This window comes from Phyllobates terribilis, unplaced genomic scaffold, assembly GCF_046119375.1.
Source record: "Phyllobates terribilis strain yellow unplaced genomic scaffold, ASM4611937v1 Scaffold_1__5_contigs__length_1240528914, whole genome shotgun sequence".
Classification (NCBI taxonomy): Eukaryota; Metazoa; Chordata; class Amphibia; order Anura; family Dendrobatidae; genus Phyllobates; species Phyllobates terribilis.
In genome coordinates, this window is record NW_027362761.1 from 817,557,754 (window position 1) to 817,577,514 (window position 19,761).

Here is a 19,761-nt window from a genome sequence, read left to right on the forward strand (position 1 = left end):
GCACATTTAGCAGTACCAATATGAAAGTCAAAATTAATCAATACTGAGCTGTGTGAATGTGAATTCAGCTTTGGAGTAAACTAAATCAACCGCTTGATGATGCAACTTCACCTGCCTTTAACTGTCCAAATCTGATAGCCTTTCACTGGGCTGAATACTCATCACTCCTCTTCCCCTGTTTCCTATACATAGAGTATAAAAAGAGATGTAACCTGACACCTCATTATGCTGGCAGACTATGTGCTGGCTTTGGTTTTGGGTATGTACACACATATGAAAAAAATCAACATATCTGAAGATACATTTAGATGAATCAGAAGCAAATCTTGAAAAATGTGCTAAAAGTGCTTAGAAGGAGCCTGGATAGCTCAGTTGGTAGAGCATCAGACTTTTAATCTGAGGGTCCAGGGTTCAAGTCCCTGTTCAGGCATTAAGCTTTTAAATCTCAACAGATCACTTTGTATTGTTTAAATCTCAGCTTGTGCTGGAAGATTAGTTGCATGCTTAATGCACTTGTTTGACATGAGAAATAAAATGCTCTTTTACACTAGAGAAAAAAACAAAAAACATGTCTTTGAATATGTCCAAATTCACGACAAATCATTGATTATGTGCTTGGTTTTGGCTTTGAACAGTCATATTGGATGATAATTTTTCTGAGTATACTTAAATATGGACAGAGACATTTTTTTTGAAAATGTTGCAAAAGTGCACTTAGAAAGAACCTGGATAGCTCAGTCTGTAAAGCACCCGTCTTTTAATCTGAGGGTCCATTATTTACGTCATTGTTCAGTTTTGAGGCTTTTTAACCTAGACCTATCATTTAGCTTTGTTTAAATCATACCTAGCTTTTCAGAAATAAATGTCATGTGGATATGAGGATTAACACTACCTTGGCAATTTTATGACTTGTTTTCGGCATTTTTCCCTCTGTAGACTCTATGTCTAACTTTCAAAACTCTTTAAGCTGATGTGTGGAAACTAGCAGCTATGATGTCTCCCATAAAAAACACACAGAATCAGAGTGATTCCTACTTTTTTTTCTTTGCAGCACATTTAGCAGTACCAATATGAAAGTCAAAATTAATCAATACTGAGCTGTGTGAATGTGAATTCAGCTTTGGAGTAAACTAAATCAACCGCTTGATGATGCAACTTCACCTGCCTTTAACTGCCCAAATCTGATAGCCTTTCAATGGGCTGAATACTCATCACTCCTCTTCCCCTGTTTCCTATACATAGAGTATAAAAAGAGATGTAACCTGACACCTCATTATGCTGGCAGACTATGTGCTGGCTTTGGTTTTGGGTATGTACACACATATGAAAAAAATCAACATATCTGAAGATACATTTAGATGAATCAGAAGCAAATCTTGAAAAATGTGTTAAGTTTGCTCAAAAGGAGCCTGGATAGCTCAGTCGGTAGAGCATCAGACTTTTAATCTGAGGGTCCAGGGTTCAAGTCCCTGTTCAGGCATTAAGCTTTTAAATCTCAACAGATCACTTTGTATTGTTTAAATCTCAGCTTGTGCTTGAAGATTAGTTGCATGCTTAATGCACTTGTTTGACATGAGAAATAAAATGCTCTTTTACACTAGAGAAAAAAACAAAAAACATGTCTTTGAATATGTCCAAATTCACGACAAATCATTGATTATGTGCTTGGTTTTGGCTTTGAACACTCATATTGGATGATAATTTTTCTGAGTATACTTAAATATGGACAGAGACATTTTTTTTGAAAGTGTTGCAAAAGTGCACTTAGAAAGAACCTGGATAGCTCAGTCTGTAAAGCACCCGTCTTTTAATCTGAGGGTCCATTATTTACGTCATTGTTCAGTTTTGAGGCTTTTTAACCTAGACCTATCATTTAGCTTTGTTTAAATCATACCTAGCTTTTCAGAAATAAATGTCATGTGGATATGAGGATTAACACTACTTTGGCAATTTTATGACTTGTTTTCGGCATTTTTCCCTCTGTAGACTCTATGTCTAACTTTCAAAACTCTTTAAGCTGATGTGTGGAAACTAGCAGCTATGATGTCTCCCATAAAAAACACACAGAATCAGAGTGATTCTTACTTTTTTTTCTTTGCAGCACATTTAGCAGTACAAATATGAAAGTCAAAATTAATCAATACTGAGCTGTGTGAATGTGAATTCAGCTTTGGAGTAAACTAAATCAACCACTTGATGATGCAACTTCACCTGCCTTTAACTGCCCAAATCTGATAGCCTTTCAATGGGCTGAATACTCATCACTCTTCTTCCCCTGTTTCCTATACATAGAGTATAAAAATAGATGTAACCTGACATCTCATTATGCTGGCAGACTATGTGCTGGCTTTGGTTTTGGGTATGTACACACACATGAAAAAAATCAACATATCTGAAGATACATTTAGATGAATCGGAAGTAAATCTTGAAAAATGTGCTAAGTTTGTTCAGAAGGAGCTTGATGCTCTACCAGTCGGTAGAGCATCAGACTTTTAATCTGAGGGTCCAGGGTTCAAGTCCCTTTTCAGGCGTTAAGCTTTTAAATCTCAACAGATCACTTTGTATTGTTTAAATCTCAGCTTGTGCTTGAAGATTAGTTGCATGCTTAATGCACTTGTTTGACATGAGAAATAAAATGCTCATTTACACTAGAGAAAAAAACAAAAAACATGTCTTTGAATATGTCCAAATTCACGACAAATCATTGATTATGTGCTTGGTTTTGGATTTGAACAGTCATATTGGATGATAATTTTTCTGAGTAAACTTAAATATGGACAGAGACATTTTTTTCGAAAATGTTGCAAAAGTGCACTTAGAAAGAACCTGGATAGCTCAGTCAGTAAAGCACCCGTCTTTTAATCTGAGGGTCCATTATTTGCGTCATTGTTCAGTTTTGAGGCTTTTTAACCTAGACCTATCATTTAGCTTTGTTTAAATCATACCTAGCTTTTCAGAAATAAATGTCATGTGGATATGAGGATTAACACTACTTTGGCAATTTTATGACTTGTTTTCGGCATATTTCCCTCTGTAGACTCTATGTCTCACTTTCTATACTCTTTAAGCTGATGGGTGGAAACTAGCAGCTATGATGTCTACCATAAAAAACACACAGAATCAGAGTGATTCCTACTTTTTTTTCTTTGCAGCACATTTAGCAGTACCAATATGAAAGTCAAAATTAATCAATACTGAGCTGTGTGAATGTGAATTCAGCTTTGGAGTAAACTAAATCAACCGCTTGATGATGCAACTTCACCTGCCTTTAACTGTCCAAATCTGATAGCCTTTCACTGGGCTGAATACTCATCACTCCTCTTCCCCTGTTTCCTATACATAGAGTATAAAAAGAGATGTAACCTGACACCTCATTATGCTGGCAGACTATGTGCTGGCTTTGGTTTTGGGTATGTACACACATATGAAAAAAATCAACATATCTGAAGATACATTTAGATGAATCAGAAGCAAATCTTGAAAAATGTGCTAAAAGTGCTTAGAAGGAGCCTGGATAGCTCAGTCGGTAGAGCATCAGACTTTTAATCTGAGGGTCCAGGGTTCAAGTCCCTGTTCAGGCATTAAGCTTTTAAATCTCAACAGATCACTTTGTATTGTTTAAATCTCAGCTTGTGCTGGAAGATTAGTTGCATGCTTAATGCACTTGTTTGACATGAGAAATAAAATGCTCTTTTACACTAGAGAAAAAAACAAAAAACATGTCTTTGAATATGTCCAAATTCACGACAAATCATTGATTATGTGCTTGGTTTTGGCTTTGAACAGTCATATTGGATGATAATTTTTCTGAGTATACTTAAATATGGACAGAGACATTTTTTTTGAAAATGTTGCAAAAGTGCACTTAGAAAGAACCTGGATAGCTCAGTCTGTAAAGCACCCGTCTTTTAATCTGAGGGTCCATTATTTACGTCATTGTTCAGTTTTGAGGCTTTTTAACCTAGACCTATCATTTAGCTTTGTTTAAATCATACCTAGCTTTTCAGAAATAAATGTCATGTGGATATGAGGATTAACACTACCTTGGCAATTTTATGACTTGTTTTCGGCATTTTTCCCTCTGTAGACTCTATGTCTAACTTTCAAAACTCTTTAAGCTGATGTGTGGAAACTAGCAGCTATGATGTCTCCCATAAAAAACACACAGAATCAGAGTGATTCCTACTTTTTTTTCTTTGCAGCACATTTAGCAGTACCAATATGAAAGTCAAAATTAATCAATACTGAGCTGTGTGAATGTGAATTCAGCTTTGGAGTAAACTAAATCAACCGCTTGATGATGCAACTTCACCTGCCTTTAACTGCCCAAATCTGATAGCCTTTCAATGGGCTGAATACTCATCACTCCTCTTCCCCTGTTTCCTATACATAGAGTATAAAAAGAGATGTAACCTGACACCTCATTATGCTGGCAGACTACGTGCTGGCTTTGGTTTTGGGTATGTACACACACATGAAAAAAATCAACATATCTGAGGATACATTTAGATGAATCGGAAATAAATCTTGAAAAATGTGCTAAGTTTGTTCAGAAGGAGCTTGATGCTCTACCAGTCGGTAAAGCATCAGACTTTTAATCTGAGGGTCCAGGGTTCAAGTCCCTTTTCAGGCGTTAAGCTTTTAAATCTCAACAGATCACTTTGTATTGTTTAAATCTCAGCTTGTGCTTGAAGATTAGTTGCATGCTTAATGCACTTGTTTGACATGAGAAATAAAATGCTCATTTACACTAGAGAAAAAAACAAAAAACATGTCTTTGAATATGTCCAAATTCACGACAAATCATTGATTATGTGCTTGGTTTTGGCTTTGAACAGTCATATTGGATGATAATTTTTCTGAGTAAACTTAAATATGGACAGAGACATTTTTTTCGAAAATGTTGCAAAAGTGCACTTAGAAAGAACCTGGATAGCTCAGTCTGTAAATCACCCGTCTTTTAATCTGAAGGTCCATTATTTACGTCATTGTTCAGTTTTGAGGCTTTTTAACCTAGACCTATCATTTAGCTTTGTTTAAATCATACCTAGCTTTTCAGAAATAAATGTCATGTGGATATGAGGATTAACACTACTTTGGCAATTTTATGACTTGTTTTCGGCATATTTCCCTCTGTAGACTCTATGTCTCACTTTCTCTACTCTTTAAGCTGATGGGTGGAAACTAGCAGCTATGATGTCTACCATAAAAAACACACAGAATCAGAGTGATTCCTACTTTTTTTTCTTTGCAGCACATTTAGCAGTACCAATATGAAAGTCAAAATTAATCAATACTGAGCTGTGTGAATGTGAATTCAGCTTTGGAGTAAACTAAATCAACCGCTTGATGATGCAACTTCACCTGCCTTTAACTGCCCAAATCTGATAGCCTTTCACTGGGCTGAATACTCATCACTCCTCTTCCCCTGTTTCCTATACATAGAGTATAAAAAGAGATGTAACCTGACACCTCATTATGCTGGCAGACTATGTGCTGGCTTTGGTTTTGGGTATGTACACACATATGAAAAAAATCAACATATCTGAAGATACATTTAGATGAATCAGAAGCAAATCTTGAAAAATGTGCTAAAATTGCTCAGAAGGAGCCTGGATAGCTCAGTCGGTAGAGCATCAGACTTTTAATCTGAGGGTCCAGGGTTCAAGTCCCTGTTCAGGCATTAAACTTTGAAATCTCAACAGATCACTTTGTATTGTTTAAATCTCAGCTTGTGCTTGAAGATTAGTTGCATGCTTAATGCCCTTGTTTGACATGAGAAATAAAATGCTCTTTTACACTAGAGAAAAAAACAAAAAACATGTCATTGAATATGTCCAAATTCACGACAAATCATTGATTATGTGCTTGGTTTTGGCTTTGAACAGTCATATTGGATCATAATTTTTCTGAGTATACTTAAATATGGACAGAGACATTTTTTTCGAAAATGTTGCAAAAGTGCACTTAGAAAGAACCTGGATAGCTCAGTCTGTAAAGCACCCGTCTTTTAATCTGAGGGTCCATTATTTACGTCATTGTTCAGTTTTGAGGCTTTTTAACCTAGACCTATCATTTAGCTTTGTTTAAATCATACCTAGCTTTTCAGAAATAAATGTCATGTGGATATGAGGATTAACACTACTTTGGCAATTTTATGACTTGTTTTCGGCATATTTCCCTCTGTAGACTCTATGTCTCACTTTCAAAACTCTTTAAGCTGATGTGTGGAAACTAGCAGCTATGATGTCTCCCATAAAAAACACACAGAATCAGAGTGATTCCTACTTTTTTTTCTTTGCAGCACATTTAGCAGTACCAATATGAAAGTCAAAATTAATCAATACTGAGCTGTGTGAATGTGAATTCAGCTTTGGAGTAAACTAAATCAACCGCTTGATGATGCAACTTCACCTGCCTTTAACTGCCCAAATCTGATAGCCTTTCACTGGGCTGAATACTCATCACTCCTCTTCCCCTGTTTCCTATACATAGAGTATAAAAAGAGATGTAACCTGACACCTCATTATGCTGGCAGACTATGTGCTGGCTTTGGTTTTGGGTATGTACACACATATGAAAAAAATCAACATATCTGAAGATACATTTAGATGAATCAGAAGAAAATCTTGAAAAATGTGCTAAAATTGCTCAGAAGGTTCCTGGATAACTCAGTCGATAGAGCATCAGACCTTTAATCTGAGGGTCCAGGGTTCAAGTCCCTGTTCAGGCATTAAGCTTTTAAATCTCAACAGATCACTTTGTATTTTTTAAATCTCAGCTTGTGCTTGAAGATTAGTTGCATGCTAAATGCACTTGTTTGACATGAGAAATAAAATGCTCATTTACACTAGAGAAAAAAACAAAAAACATGTCTTTGAATATGTCCAAATTCACGACAAATCATTGATTATGTGCTTGGTTTTGGCTTTGAACAGTCATATTGGATGATAATTTTTCTGAGTAAACTTAAATATGGACAGAGACATTTTTTTCGAAAATGTTGCAAAAGTGCACTTAGAAAGAACCTGGATAGCTCAGTCTGTAAATCACCCGTCTTTTAATCTGAGGGTCCATTATTTGCGTCATTGTTCAGTTTTGAGGCTTTTTAACCTAGACCTATCATTTAGCTTTGTTTAAATCATACCTAGCTTTTCAGAAATAAATGTCATGTGGATATGAGGATTAACACTACTTTGGCAATTTTATGACTTGTTTTCGGCATATTTCCCTCTGTAGACTCTATGTCTCACTTTCTATACTCTTTAAGCTGATGGGTGGAAACTAGCAGCTATGATGTCTACCATAAAAAACACACAGAATCAGAGTGATTCCTACTTTTTTTTCTTTGCAGCACATTTAGCAGTACCAATATGAAAGTCAAAATTAATCAATACTGAGCTGTGTGAATGTGAATTCAGCTTTGGAGTAAACTAAATCAACCGCTTGATGATGCAACTTCACCTGCCTTTAACTGCCCAAATCTGATAGCTTTTCACTGGGCTGAATACTCATCACTCCTCTTCCCCTGTTTCCTATACATAGAGTATAAAAAGAGATGTAACCTGACACCTCATTATGCTGGCAGACTATGTGCTGGCTTTGGTTTTGGGTATGTACACACATATGAAAAAAATCAACATATCTGAAGATACATTTAGATGAATCAGAAGCAAATCTTGAAAAATGTGCTAAAACTGCTCAGAAGGATCCTGGATAGCTCAGTCGGTAGAGCATCAGACTTTTAATCTGAGGGTCCAGGGTTCAAGTCCCTGTTCAGGCATTAAGCTTTTAAATCTCAATAGATCACTTTGTATTGTTTAAATCTCAGCTTGTGCTTGAAGATTAGTTGCATGCTTAATGCACTTGTTTGACATGAGAAATAAAATGCTCTTTTACACTAGAGAAAAAAACAAAAAACATGTCTTTGAATATGTCCAAATTCACGACAAATCATTGATTATGTGCTTGGTTTTGGCTTTGAACAGTCATATTGGATGATAATTTTTCTGAGTATACTTAAATATGGACAGAGACATTTTTTTTGAAAATGTTGCAAAAGTGCACTTAGAAAGAACCTGGATAGCTCAGTCTGTAAAGCACCCGTCTTTTAATCTGAGGGTCCATTATTTACGTCATTGTTCAGTTTTGAGGCTTTTTAACCTAGACCTATCATTTAGCTTTGTTTAAATCATACCTAGCTTTTCAGAAATAAATGTCATGTGGATATGAGGATTAACACTACTTTGGCAATTTTATGACTTGTTTTCGGCATTTTTCCCTCTGTAGACTCTATGTCTAACTTTCGATACTCTTTAAGCTGATGTGTGGAAACTAGCAGCTATGATGTCTCCCATAAAAAACACACAGAATCAGAGTGATTCCTACTTTTTTTTCTTTGCAGCACATTTAGCAGTACCAATATGAAAGTCAAAATTAATCAATACTGAGCTGTGTGAATGTGAATTCAGCTTTGGAGTAAACTAAATCAACCGTTTGATGATGCAACTTCACCTGCCTTTAACTGCCCAAATCTGATAGCCTTTCACTGGGCTGAATACTCATCACTCCTCTTCCCCTGTTTCCTATACATAGAGTATAAAAAGAGATGTAACCTGACACCTCATTATGCTGGCAGACTATGTGCTGGCTTTGGTTTTGGTTATGTACACACATATGAAAAAAATCAACATATCTGAAGATACATTTAGAAGAATCGGAAGTAAATCTTGAAAAATGTGCTAAGTTTGTTCAGAAGGAGCCTGGATAGCTCAGTCGGTAGAGCATCAGACTTTTAATCTGAGGGTCCAGGGTTCAAGTCCCTGTTCAGGCATTAAGCCTTTAAATCTCAACAGATCACTTTGTATTGTTTAAATCTCAGCTTGTGCTTGAAGATTAGTTGCATGCTTAATTCACTTGTTTGACATGAGAAATAAAATGCTCTTTTACACTAGAGAAAAAAACAAAAAACATGTCTTTGAATATGTCCAAATTCACGACAAATCATTGATTATGTGCTTGGTTTTGGCTTTGAACAGTCATATTGGATGATAATTTTTCTGAGTATACTTAAATATGGACAGAGACATTTTTTTTGAAAATGTTGCAAAAGTGCACTTAGAAAGAACCTGGATAGCTCAGTCTGTAAAGCACCCGTCTTTTAATCTGAGGGTCCATTATTTACGTCATTGTTCAGTTTTGAGGCTTTTTAACCTAGACCTATCATTTAGCTTTGTTTAAATCATACCTAGCTTTTCAGAAATAAATGTCATGTGGATATGAGGATTAACACTACTTTGGCAATTTTATGACTTGTTTTCGGCATTTTTCCCTCTGTAGACTCTATGTCTAACTTTCAATACTCTTTAAGCTGATGTGTGGAAACTAGCAGCTATGATGTCTCCCATAAAAAACACACAGAATCAGAGTGATTCCTACTTTTTTTTCTTTGCAGCACATTTAGCAGTACCAATATGAAAGTCAAAATTAATCAATACTGAGCTGTGTGAATGTGAATTCAGCTTTGGAGTAAACTAAATCAACCGCTTGATGATGCAACTTCACCTGCCTTTAACTGCCCAAATCTGATAGCCGTTCACTGGGCTGAATACTCATCACTCCTCTTCCCCTGTTTCCTATACATAGAGTATAAAAAGAGATGTAACCTGACACCTCATTATGCTGGCAGACTATGTGCTGGCTTTGGTTTTGGGTATGTACACACATATGAAAAAAATCAACATATCTGAAGATACATTTAGATGAATCAGAAGCAAATCTTGAAAAATGTGTTAAGTTTGCTCAAAAGGAGCCTGGATAGCTCAGTCGGTAGAGCATCAGACTTTTAATCTGAGGGTCCAGGGTTCAAGTCCCTGTTCAGGCATTAAACTTTCAAATCTCAACAGATCACTTTGTATTGTTTAAATCTCAGCTTGTGCTTGAAGATTAGTTGCATGCTTAATGCACTTGTTTGACATGAGAAATAAAATGCTCTTTTACACTAGAGAAAAAAACAAAAAACATGTCATTGAATATGTCCAAATTCACGACAAATCATTGATTATGTGCTTGGTTTTGGCTTTGAACAGTCATATTGGATCATAATTTTTCTGAGTATACTTAAATATGGACAGAGACATTTTTTTCGAAAATGTTGCAAAAGTGCACTTAGAAAGAACCTGGATAGCTCAGTCTGTAAAGCACCCGTCTTTTAATCTGAGGGTCCATTATTTACGTCATTGTTCAGTTTTGAGGCTTTTTAACCTAGACCTATCATTTAGCTTTGTTTAAATCATACCTAGCTTTTCAGAAATAAATGTCATGTGGATATGAGGATTAACACTACTTTGGCAATTTTATGACTTGTTTTCGGCATATTTCCCTCTGTAGACTCTATGTCTCACTTTCAAAACTCTTTAAGCTGATGTGTGGAAACTAGCAGCTATGATGTCTCCCATAAAAAACACACAGAATCAGAGTGATTCCTACTTTTTTTTCTTTGCAGCACATTTAGCAGTACCAATATGAAAGTCAAAATTAATCAATACTGAGCTGTGTGAATGTGAATTCAGCTTTGGAGTAAACTAAATCAACCACTTGATGATGCAACTTCACCTGCCTTTAACTGCCCAAATCTGATAGCCTTTCACTGGGCTGAATACTCATCACTCCTCTTCCCCTGTTTCCTATACATAGAGTATAAAAAGAGATGTAACCTGACACCTCATTATGCTGGCAGACTATGTGCTGGCTTTGGTTTTGGGTATGTACACACATATGAAAAAAATCAACATATCTGAAGATACATTTAGATGAATCAGAAGCAAATCTTGAAAAATGTGCTAAAATTGCTCAGAAGGTTCCTGGATAACTCAGTCGATAGAGCATCAGACCTTTAATCTGAGGGTCCAGGGTTCAAGTCCCTGTTCAGGCATTAAGCTTTTAAATCTCAACAGATCACTTTGTATTTTTTAAATCTCAGCTTGTGCTTGAAGATTAGTTGCATGCTAAATGCACTTGTTTGACATGAGAAATAAAATGCTCATTTACACTAGAGAAAAAAACAAAAAACATGTCTTTGAATATGTCCAAATTCACGACAAATCATTGATTATGTGCTTGGTTTTGGCTTTGAACAGTCATATTGGATGATAATTTTTCTGAGTAAACTTAAATATGGACAGAGACATTTTTTTCGAAAATGTTGCAAAAGTGCACTTAGAAAAAACCTGGATAGCTCAGTCTGTAAATCACCCGTCTTTTAATCTGAGGGTCCATTATTTGCGTCATTGTTCAGTTTTGAGGCTTTTTAACCTAGACCTATCATTTAGCTTTGTTTAAATCATACCTAGCTTTTCAGAAATAAATGTCATGTGGATATGAGGATTAACACTACTTTGGCAATTTTATGACTTGTTTTCGGCATATTTCCCTCTGTAGACTCTATGTCTCACTTTCTATACTCTTTAAGCTGATGGGTGGAAACTAGCAGCTATGATGTCTACCATAAAAAACACACAGAATCAGAGTGATTCCTACTTTTTTTTCTTTGCAGCACATTTAGCAGTACCAATATGAAAGTCAAAATTAATCAATACTGAGCTGTGTGAATGTGAATTCAGCTTTGGAGTAAACTAAATCAACCGCTTGATGATGCAACTTCACCTGCCTTTAACTGCCCAAATCTGATAGCTTTTCACTGGGCTGAATACTCATCACTCCTCTTCCCCTGTTTCCTATACATAGAGTATAAAAAGAGATGTAACCTGACACCTCATTATGCTGGCAGACTATGTGCTGGCTTTGGTTTTGGGTATGTACACACATATGAAAAAAATCAACATATCTGAAGATACATTTAGATGAATCAGAAGCAAATCTTGAAAAATGTGCTAAAAGTGCTCAGAAGGATCCTGGATAGCTCAGTCGGTAGAGCATCAGACTTTTAAACTGAGGGTCCAGGGTTCAAGTCCCTGTTCAGGCATTAAGCTTTTAAATCTCAATAGATCACTTTGTATTGTTTAAATCTCAGCTTGTGCTTGAAGATTAGTTGCATGCTTAATGCACTTGTTTGACATGAGAAATAAAATGCTCTTTTACACTAGAGAAAAAAACAAAAAACATGTCTTTGAATATGTCCAAATTCACGACAAATCATTGATTATGTGCTTGGTTTTGGCTTTGAACAGTCATATTGGATGATAATTTTTCTGAGTATACTTAAATATGGACAGAGACATTTTTTTTGAAAATGTTGCAAAAGTGCACTTAGAAAGAACCTGGATAGCTCAGTCTGTAAAGCACCCGTCTTTTAATCTGAGGGTCCATTATTTACGTCATTGTTCAGTTTTGAGGCTTTTTAACCTAGACCTATCATTTAGCTTTGTTTAAATCATACCTAGCTTTTCAGAAATAAATGTCATGTGGATATGAGGATTAACACTACTTTGGCAATTTTATGACTTGTTTTCGGCATTTTTCCCTCTGTAGACTCTATGTCTAACTTTCGATACTCTTTAAGCTGATGTGTGGAAACTAGCAGCTATGATGTCTCCCATAAAAAACACACAGAATCAGAGTGATTCCTACTTTTTTTTCTTTGCAGCACATTTAGCAGTACCAATATGAAAGTCAAAATTAATCAATACTGAGCTGTGTGAATGTGAATTCAGCTTTGGAGTAAACTAAATCAACCGTTTGATGATGCAACTTCACGTGCCTTTAACTGCCCAAATCTGATAGCCTTTCACTGGGCTGAATACTCATCACTCCTCTTCCCCTGTTTCCTATACATAGAGTATAAAAAGAGATGTAACCTGACACCTCATTATGCTGGCAGACTATGTGCTGGCTTTGGTTTTGGTTATGTACACACATATGAAAAAAATCAACATATCTGAAGATACATTTAGAAGAATCGGAAGTAAATCTTGAAAAATGTGCTAAGTTTGTTCCGAAGGAGCCTGGATAGCTCAGTCGGTAGAGCATCAGACTTTTAATCTGAGGGTCCAGGGTTCAAGTCCCTGTTCAGGCATTAAGCCTTTAAATCTCAACAGATCACTTTGTATTGTTTAAATCTCAGCTTGTGCTTGAAGATTAGTTGCATGCTTAATTCACTTGTTTGACATGAGAAATAAAATGCTCTTTTACACTAGAGAAAAAAACAAAAAACATGTCTTTGAATATGTCCAAATTCACGACAAATCATTGATTATGTGCTTGGTTTTGGCTTTGAACAGTCATATTGGATGATAATTTTTCTGAGTATACTTAAATATGGACAGAGACATTTTTTTTGAAAATGTTGCAAAAGTGCACTTAGAAAGAACCTGGATAGCTCAGTCTGTAAAGCACCCGTCTTTTAATCTGAGGGTCCATTATTTACGTCATTGTTCAGTTTTGAGGCTTTTTAACCTAGACCTATCATTTAGCTTTGTTTAAATCATACCTAGCTTTTCAGAAATAAATGTCATGTGGATATGAGGATTAACACTACTTTGGCAATTTTATGACTTGTTTTCGGCATTTTTCCCTCTGTAGACTCTATGTCTAACTTTCAATACTCTTTAAGCTGATGTGTGGAAACTAGCAGCTATGATGTCTCCCATAAAAAACACACAGAATCAGAGTGATTCCTACTTTTTTTTCTTTGCAGCACATTTAGCAGTACCAATATGAAAGTCAAAATTAATCAATACTGAGCTGTGTGAATGTGAATTCAGCTTTGGAGTAAACTAAATCAACCGCTTGATGATGCAACTTCACCTGCCTTTAACTGCCCAAATCTGATAGCCGTTCACTGGGCTGAATACTCATCACTCCTCTTCCCCTGTTTCCTATACATAGAGTATAAAAAGAGATGTAACCTGACACCTCATTATGCTGGCAGACTATGTGCTGGCTTTGGTTTTGGGTATGTACACACATATGAAAAAAATCAACATATCTGAAGATACATTTAGATGAATCAGAAGCAAATCTTGAAAAATGTGCTAAAATTGCTCAGAAGGTTCCTGGATAACTCAGTCGATAGAGCATCAGACCTTTAATCTGAGGGTCCAGGGTTCAAGTCCCTGTTCAGGCATTAAGCTTTTAAATCTCAACAGATCACTTTGTATTTTTTAAATCTCAGCTTGTGCTTGAAGATTAGTTGCATGCTAAATGCACTTTTTTGACATGAGAAATAAAATGCTCATTTACACTAGAGAAAAAAACAAAAAACATGTCTTTGAATATGTCCAAATTCACGACAAATCATTGATTATGTGCTTGGTTTTGGCTTTGAACAGTCATATTGGATGATAATTTTTCTGAGTAAACTTAAATATGGACAGAGACATTTTTTTCGAAAATGTTGCAAAAGTGCACTTAGAAAGAACCTGGATAGCTCAGTCTGTAAATCACCCGTCTTTTAATCTGAGGGTCCATTATTTGCGTCATTGTTCAGTTTTGAGGCTTTTTAACCTAGACCTATCATTTAGCTTTGTTTAAATCATACCTAGCTTTTCAGAAATAAATGTCATGTGGATATGAGGATTAACACTACTTTGGCAATTTTATGACTTGTTTTCGGCATATTTCCCTCTGTAGACTCTATGTCTCACTTTCTATACTCTTTAAGCTGATGGGTGGAAACTAGCAGCTATGATGTCTACCATAAAAAACACACAGAATCAGAGTGATTCCTACTTTTTTTTCTTTGCAGCACATTTAGCAGTACCAATATGAAAGTCAAAATTAATCAATACTGAGCTGTGTGAATGTGAATTCAGCTTTGGAGTAAACTAAATCAACCGCTTGATGATGCAACTTCACCTGCCTTTAACTGCCCAAATCTGATAGCTTTTCACTGGGCTGAATACTCATCACTCCTCTTCCCCTGTTTCCTATACATAGAGTATAAAAAGAGATGTAACCTGACACCTCATTATGCTGGCAGACTATGTGCTGGCTTTGGTTTTGGGTATGTACACACATATGAAAAAAATCAACATATCTGAAGATACATTTAGATGAATCAGAAGCAAATCTTGAAAAATGTGCTAAAAGTGCTCAGAAGGATCCTGGATAGCTCAGTCGGTAGAGCATCAGACTTTTAATCTGAGGGTCCAGGGTTCAAGTCCCTGTTCAGGCATTAAGCTTTTAAATCTCAATAGATCACTTTGTATTGTTTAAATCTCAGCTTGTGCTTGAAGATTAGTTGCATGCTTAATGCACTTGTTTGACGTGAGAAATAAAATGCTCTTTTACACTAGAGAAAAAAACAAAAAACATGTCTTTGAATATGTCCAAATTCACGACAAATCATTGATTATGTGCTTGGTTTTGGCTTTGAACAGTCATATTGGATGATAATTTTTCTGAGTATACTTAAATATGGACAGAGACATTTTTTTTGAAAATGTTGCAAAAGTGCACTTAGAAAGAACCTGGATAGCTCAGTCTGTAAAGCACCCGTCTTTTAATCTGAGGGTCCATTATTTACGTCATTGTTCAGTTTTGAGGCTTTTTAACCTAGACCTATCATTTAGCTTTGTTTAAATCATACCTAGCTTTTCAGAAATAAATGTCATGTGGATATGAGGATTAACACTACTTTGGCAATTTTATGACTTGTTTTCGGCATTTTTCCCTCTGTAGACTCTATGTCTAACTTTCGATACTCTTTAAGCTGATGTGTGGAAACTAGCAGCTATGATGTCTCCCATAAAAAACACACAGAATCAGAGTGATTCCTACTTTTTTTTCTTTGCAGCACATTTAGCAGTACCAATATGAAAGTCAAAATTAATCAATACTGAGCTGTGTGAATGTGAATTCAGCTTTGGAGTAAACTAAATCAACCGTTTGATGATGCAACTTCACCTGCCTTTAACTGCCCAAATCTGATAGCCTTTCACTGGGCTGAATACTCATCACTCCTCTTCCCCTGTTTCCTATACATAGAGTATAAAAAGAGATGTAACCTGACACCTCATTATGCTGGCAGACTATGTGCTGGCTTTGGTTTTGGTTATGTACACACATATGAAAAAAATCAACATATCTGAAGATACATTTAGAAGAATCGGAAGTAAATCTTGAAAAATGTGCTAAGTTTGTTCAGAAGGAGCCTGGATAGCTCAGTCGGTAGAGCATCAGACTTTTAATCTGAGGGTCCAGGGTTCAAGTCCCTGTTCAGGCATTAAGCCTTTAAATCTCAACAGATCACTTTGTATTGTTTAAATCTCAGCTTGTGCTTGAAGATTAGTTGCATGCTTAATTCACTTGTTTGACATGAGAAATAAAATGCTCTTTTACACTAGAGAAAAAAACAAAAAACATGTCTTTGAATATGTCCAAATTCACGACAAATCATTGATTATGTGCTTGGTTTTGGCTTTGAACAGTCATATTGGATGATAATTTTTCTGAGTATACTTAAATATGGACAGAGACATTTTTTTTGAAAATGTTGCAAAAGTGCACTTAGAAAGAACCTGGATAGCTCAGTCTGTAAAGCACCCGTCTTTTAATCTGAGGGTCCATTATTTACGTCATTGTTCAGTTTTGAGGCTTTTTAACCTAGACCTATCATTTAGCTTTGTTTAAATCATACCTAGCTTTTCAGAAATAAATGTCATGTGGATATGAGGATTAACACTACTTTGGCAATTTTATGACTTGTTTTCGGCATTTTTCCCTCTGTAGACTCTATGTCTAACTTTCAATACTCTTTAAGCTGATGTGTGGAAACTAGCAGCTATGATGTCTCCCATAAAAAACACACAGAATCAGAGTGATTCCTACTTTTTTTTCTTTGCAGCACATTTAGCAGTACCAATATGAAAGTCAAAATTAATCAATACTGAGCTGTGTGAATGTGAATTCAGCTTTGGAGTAAACTAAATCAACCGCTTGATGATGCAACTTCACCTGCCTTTAACTGCCCAAATCTGATAGCCGTTCACTGGGCTGAATACTCATCACTCCTCTTCCCCTGTTTCCTATACATAGAGTATAAAAAGAGATGTAACCTGACACCTCATTATGCTGGCAGACTATGTGCTGGCTTTGGTTTTGGGTATGTACACACATATGAAAAAAATCAACATATCTGAAGATACATTTAGATGAATCAGAAGCAAATCTTGAAAAATGTGTTAAGTTTGCTCAAAAGGAGCCTGGATAGCTCAGTCAGTAGAGCATCAGACTTTTAATCTGAGGGTCCAGGGTTCAAGTCCCTGTTCAGGCATTAAACTTTCAAATCTCAACAGATCACTTTGTATTGTTTAAATCTCAGCTTGTGCTTGAAGATTAGTTGCATGCTTAATGCACTTGTTTGACATGAGAAATAAAATGCTCTTTTACACTAGAGAAAAAAACAAAAAACATGTCATTGAATATGTCCAAATTCACGACAAATCATTGATTATGTGCTTGGTTTTGGCTTTGAACAGTCATATTGGATCATAATTTTTCTGAGTATACTTAAATATGGACAGAGACATTTTTTTCGAAAATGTTGCAAAAGTGCACTTAGAAAGAACCTGGATAGCTCAGTCTGTAAAGCACCCGTCTTTTAATCTGAGGGTCCATTATTTACGTCATTGTTCAGTTTTGAGGCTTTTTAACCTAGACCTATCATTTAGCTTTGTTTAAATCATACCTAGCTTTTCAGAAATAAATGTCATGTGGATATGAGGATTAACACTACTTTGGCAATTTTATGACTTGTTTTCGGCATATTTCCCTCTGTAGACTCTATGTCTCACTTTCAAAACTCTTTAAGCTGATGTGTGGAAACTAGCAGCTATGATGTCTCCCATAAAAAACACACAGAATCAGAGTGATTCCTACTTTTTTTTCTTTGCAGCACATTTAGCAGTACCAATATGAAAGTCAAAATTAATCAATACTGAGCTGTGTGAATGTGAATTCAGCTTTGGAGTAAACTAAATCAACCGCTTGATGATGCAACTTCACCTGCCTTTAACTGCCCAAATCTGATAGCCTTTCTCTGGGCTGAATACTCATCACTCCTCTTCCCCTGTTTCCTATACATAGAGTATAAAAAGAGATGTAACCTGACACCTCATTATGCTGGCAGACTATGTGCTGGCTTTGGTTTTGGGTATGTACACACATATGAAAAAAATCAACATATCTGAAGATACATTTAGATGAATCAGAAGCAAATCTTGAAAAATGTGCTAAAAGTGCTCAGAAGGTTCCTGGATAACTCAGTCGATAGAGCATCAGACCTTTAATCTGAGGGTCCAGGGTTCAAGTCCCTGTTCAGGCATTAAGCTTTTAAATCTCAACAGATCACTTTGTATTTTTTAAATCTCAGCTTGTGCTTGAAGATTAGTTGCATGCTAAATGCACTTTTTTGACATGAGAAATAAAATGCTCATTTACACTAGAGAAAAAAACAAAAAACATGTCTTTGAATATGTCCAAATTCACGACAAATCATTGATTATGTGCTTGGTTTTGGCTTTGAACAGTCATATTGGATCATAATTTTTCTGAGTAAACTTAAATATGGACAGAGACATTTTTTTCGAAAATGTTGCAAAAGTGCACTTAGAAAGAACCTGGATAGCTCAGTCTGTAAATCACCCGTCTTTTAATCTGAGGGTCCATTATTTGCGTCATTGTTCAGTTTTGAGGCTTTTTAACCTAGACCTATCATTTAGCTTTGTTTAAATCATACCTAGCTTTTCAGAAATAAATGTCATGTGGATATGAGGATTAACACTACTTTGGCAATTTTATGACTTGTTTTCGGCATATTTCCCTCTGTAGACTCTATGTCTCACTTTCTATACTCTTTAAGCTGATGGGTGGAAACTAGCAGCTATGATGTCTACCATAAAAAACACACAGAATCAGAGTGATTCCTACTTTTTTTTCTTTGCAGCACATTTAGCAGTACCAATATGAAAGTCAAAATTAATCAATACTGAGCTGTGTGAATGTGAATTCAGCTTTGGAGTAAACTAAATCAACCGCTTGATGATGCAACTTCACCTGCCTTTAACTGCCCAAATCTGATAGCTTTTCACTGGGCTGAATACTCATCACTCCTCTTCCCCTGTTTCCTATACATAGAGTATAAAAAGAGATGTAACCTGACACCTCATTATGCTGGCAGACTATGTGCTGGCTTTGGTTTTGGGTATGTACACACATATGAAAAAAATCAACATATCTGAAGATACATTTAGATGAATCAGAAGCAAATCTTGAAAAATGTGCTAAAAGTGCTCAGAAGGATCCTGGATAGCTCAGTCGGTAGAGCATCAGACTTTTAATCTGAGGGTCCACGGTTCAAGTCCCTGTTCAGGCATTAAGCTTTTAAATCTCAATAGATCACTTTGTATTGTTTAAATCTCAGCTTGTGCTTGAAGATTAGTTGCATGCTTAATGCACTTGTTTGACGTGAGAAATAAAATGCTCTTTTACCCTAGAGAAAAAAACAAAAAACATGTCTTTGAATATGTCCAAATTCACGACAAATCATTGATTATGTGCTTGGTTTTGGCTTTGAACAGTCATATTGGATGATAATTTTTCTGAGTATACTTAAATATGGACAGAGACATTTTTTTTGAAAATGTTGCAAAAGTGCACTTAGAAAGAACCTGGATAGCTCAGTCTGTAAAGCACCCGTCTTTTAATCTGAGGGTCCATTATTTACGTCATTGTTCAGTTTTGAGGCTTTTTAACCTAGACCTATAATTTAGCTTTGTTTAAATCATACCTAGCTTTTCAGA

General features: G+C 35.8%; 13 non-coding genes across 13 annotated transcripts; all 13 read left to right on the plus strand.

Moving 5' to 3' along the window:
- Positions 1 to 357: 357 nt before the first annotated feature.
- Positions 358 to 430, plus strand: TRNAK-UUU (transfer RNA lysine (anticodon UUU)). Its single transcript has one exon. It is a non-coding gene; the product is annotated as a tRNA-Lys (tRNA).
- Positions 431 to 1,407: 977 nt separating this feature from the next.
- TRNAK-UUU (transfer RNA lysine (anticodon UUU)) lies at positions 1,408 to 1,480 on the plus strand. The gene has a single exon. It is a non-coding gene; the product is annotated as a tRNA-Lys (tRNA).
- Positions 1,481 to 3,509: 2,029 nt separating this feature from the next.
- On the plus strand, positions 3,510 to 3,582 carry TRNAK-UUU (transfer RNA lysine (anticodon UUU)). The gene has a single exon. It is a non-coding gene; the product is annotated as a tRNA-Lys (tRNA).
- A 2,029-nt stretch (positions 3,583 to 5,611) lies between these two features.
- On the plus strand, positions 5,612 to 5,684 carry TRNAK-UUU (transfer RNA lysine (anticodon UUU)). Its single transcript has one exon. It is a non-coding gene; the product is annotated as a tRNA-Lys (tRNA).
- Positions 5,685 to 7,711: 2,027 nt separating this feature from the next.
- Positions 7,712 to 7,784, plus strand: TRNAK-UUU (transfer RNA lysine (anticodon UUU)). Its single transcript has one exon. It is a non-coding gene; the product is annotated as a tRNA-Lys (tRNA).
- Positions 7,785 to 8,761: 977 nt separating this feature from the next.
- On the plus strand, positions 8,762 to 8,834 carry TRNAK-UUU (transfer RNA lysine (anticodon UUU)). The gene has a single exon. It is a non-coding gene; the product is annotated as a tRNA-Lys (tRNA).
- A 977-nt stretch (positions 8,835 to 9,811) lies between these two features.
- Positions 9,812 to 9,884, plus strand: TRNAK-UUU (transfer RNA lysine (anticodon UUU)). Its single transcript has one exon. It is a non-coding gene; the product is annotated as a tRNA-Lys (tRNA).
- A 2,027-nt stretch (positions 9,885 to 11,911) lies between these two features.
- On the plus strand, positions 11,912 to 11,984 carry TRNAK-UUU (transfer RNA lysine (anticodon UUU)). The gene has a single exon. It is a non-coding gene; the product is annotated as a tRNA-Lys (tRNA).
- Positions 11,985 to 12,961: 977 nt separating this feature from the next.
- On the plus strand, positions 12,962 to 13,034 carry TRNAK-UUU (transfer RNA lysine (anticodon UUU)). Its single transcript has one exon. It is a non-coding gene; the product is annotated as a tRNA-Lys (tRNA).
- Positions 13,035 to 15,061: 2,027 nt separating this feature from the next.
- TRNAK-UUU (transfer RNA lysine (anticodon UUU)) lies at positions 15,062 to 15,134 on the plus strand. Its single transcript has one exon. It is a non-coding gene; the product is annotated as a tRNA-Lys (tRNA).
- Positions 15,135 to 16,111: 977 nt separating this feature from the next.
- TRNAK-UUU (transfer RNA lysine (anticodon UUU)) lies at positions 16,112 to 16,184 on the plus strand. The gene has a single exon. It is a non-coding gene; the product is annotated as a tRNA-Lys (tRNA).
- Positions 16,185 to 17,161: 977 nt separating this feature from the next.
- Positions 17,162 to 17,234, plus strand: TRNAK-UUU (transfer RNA lysine (anticodon UUU)). Its single transcript has one exon. It is a non-coding gene; the product is annotated as a tRNA-Lys (tRNA).
- Positions 17,235 to 19,261: 2,027 nt separating this feature from the next.
- On the plus strand, positions 19,262 to 19,334 carry TRNAK-UUU (transfer RNA lysine (anticodon UUU)). The gene has a single exon. It is a non-coding gene; the product is annotated as a tRNA-Lys (tRNA).
- Positions 19,335 to 19,761: the final 427 nt, after the last annotated feature.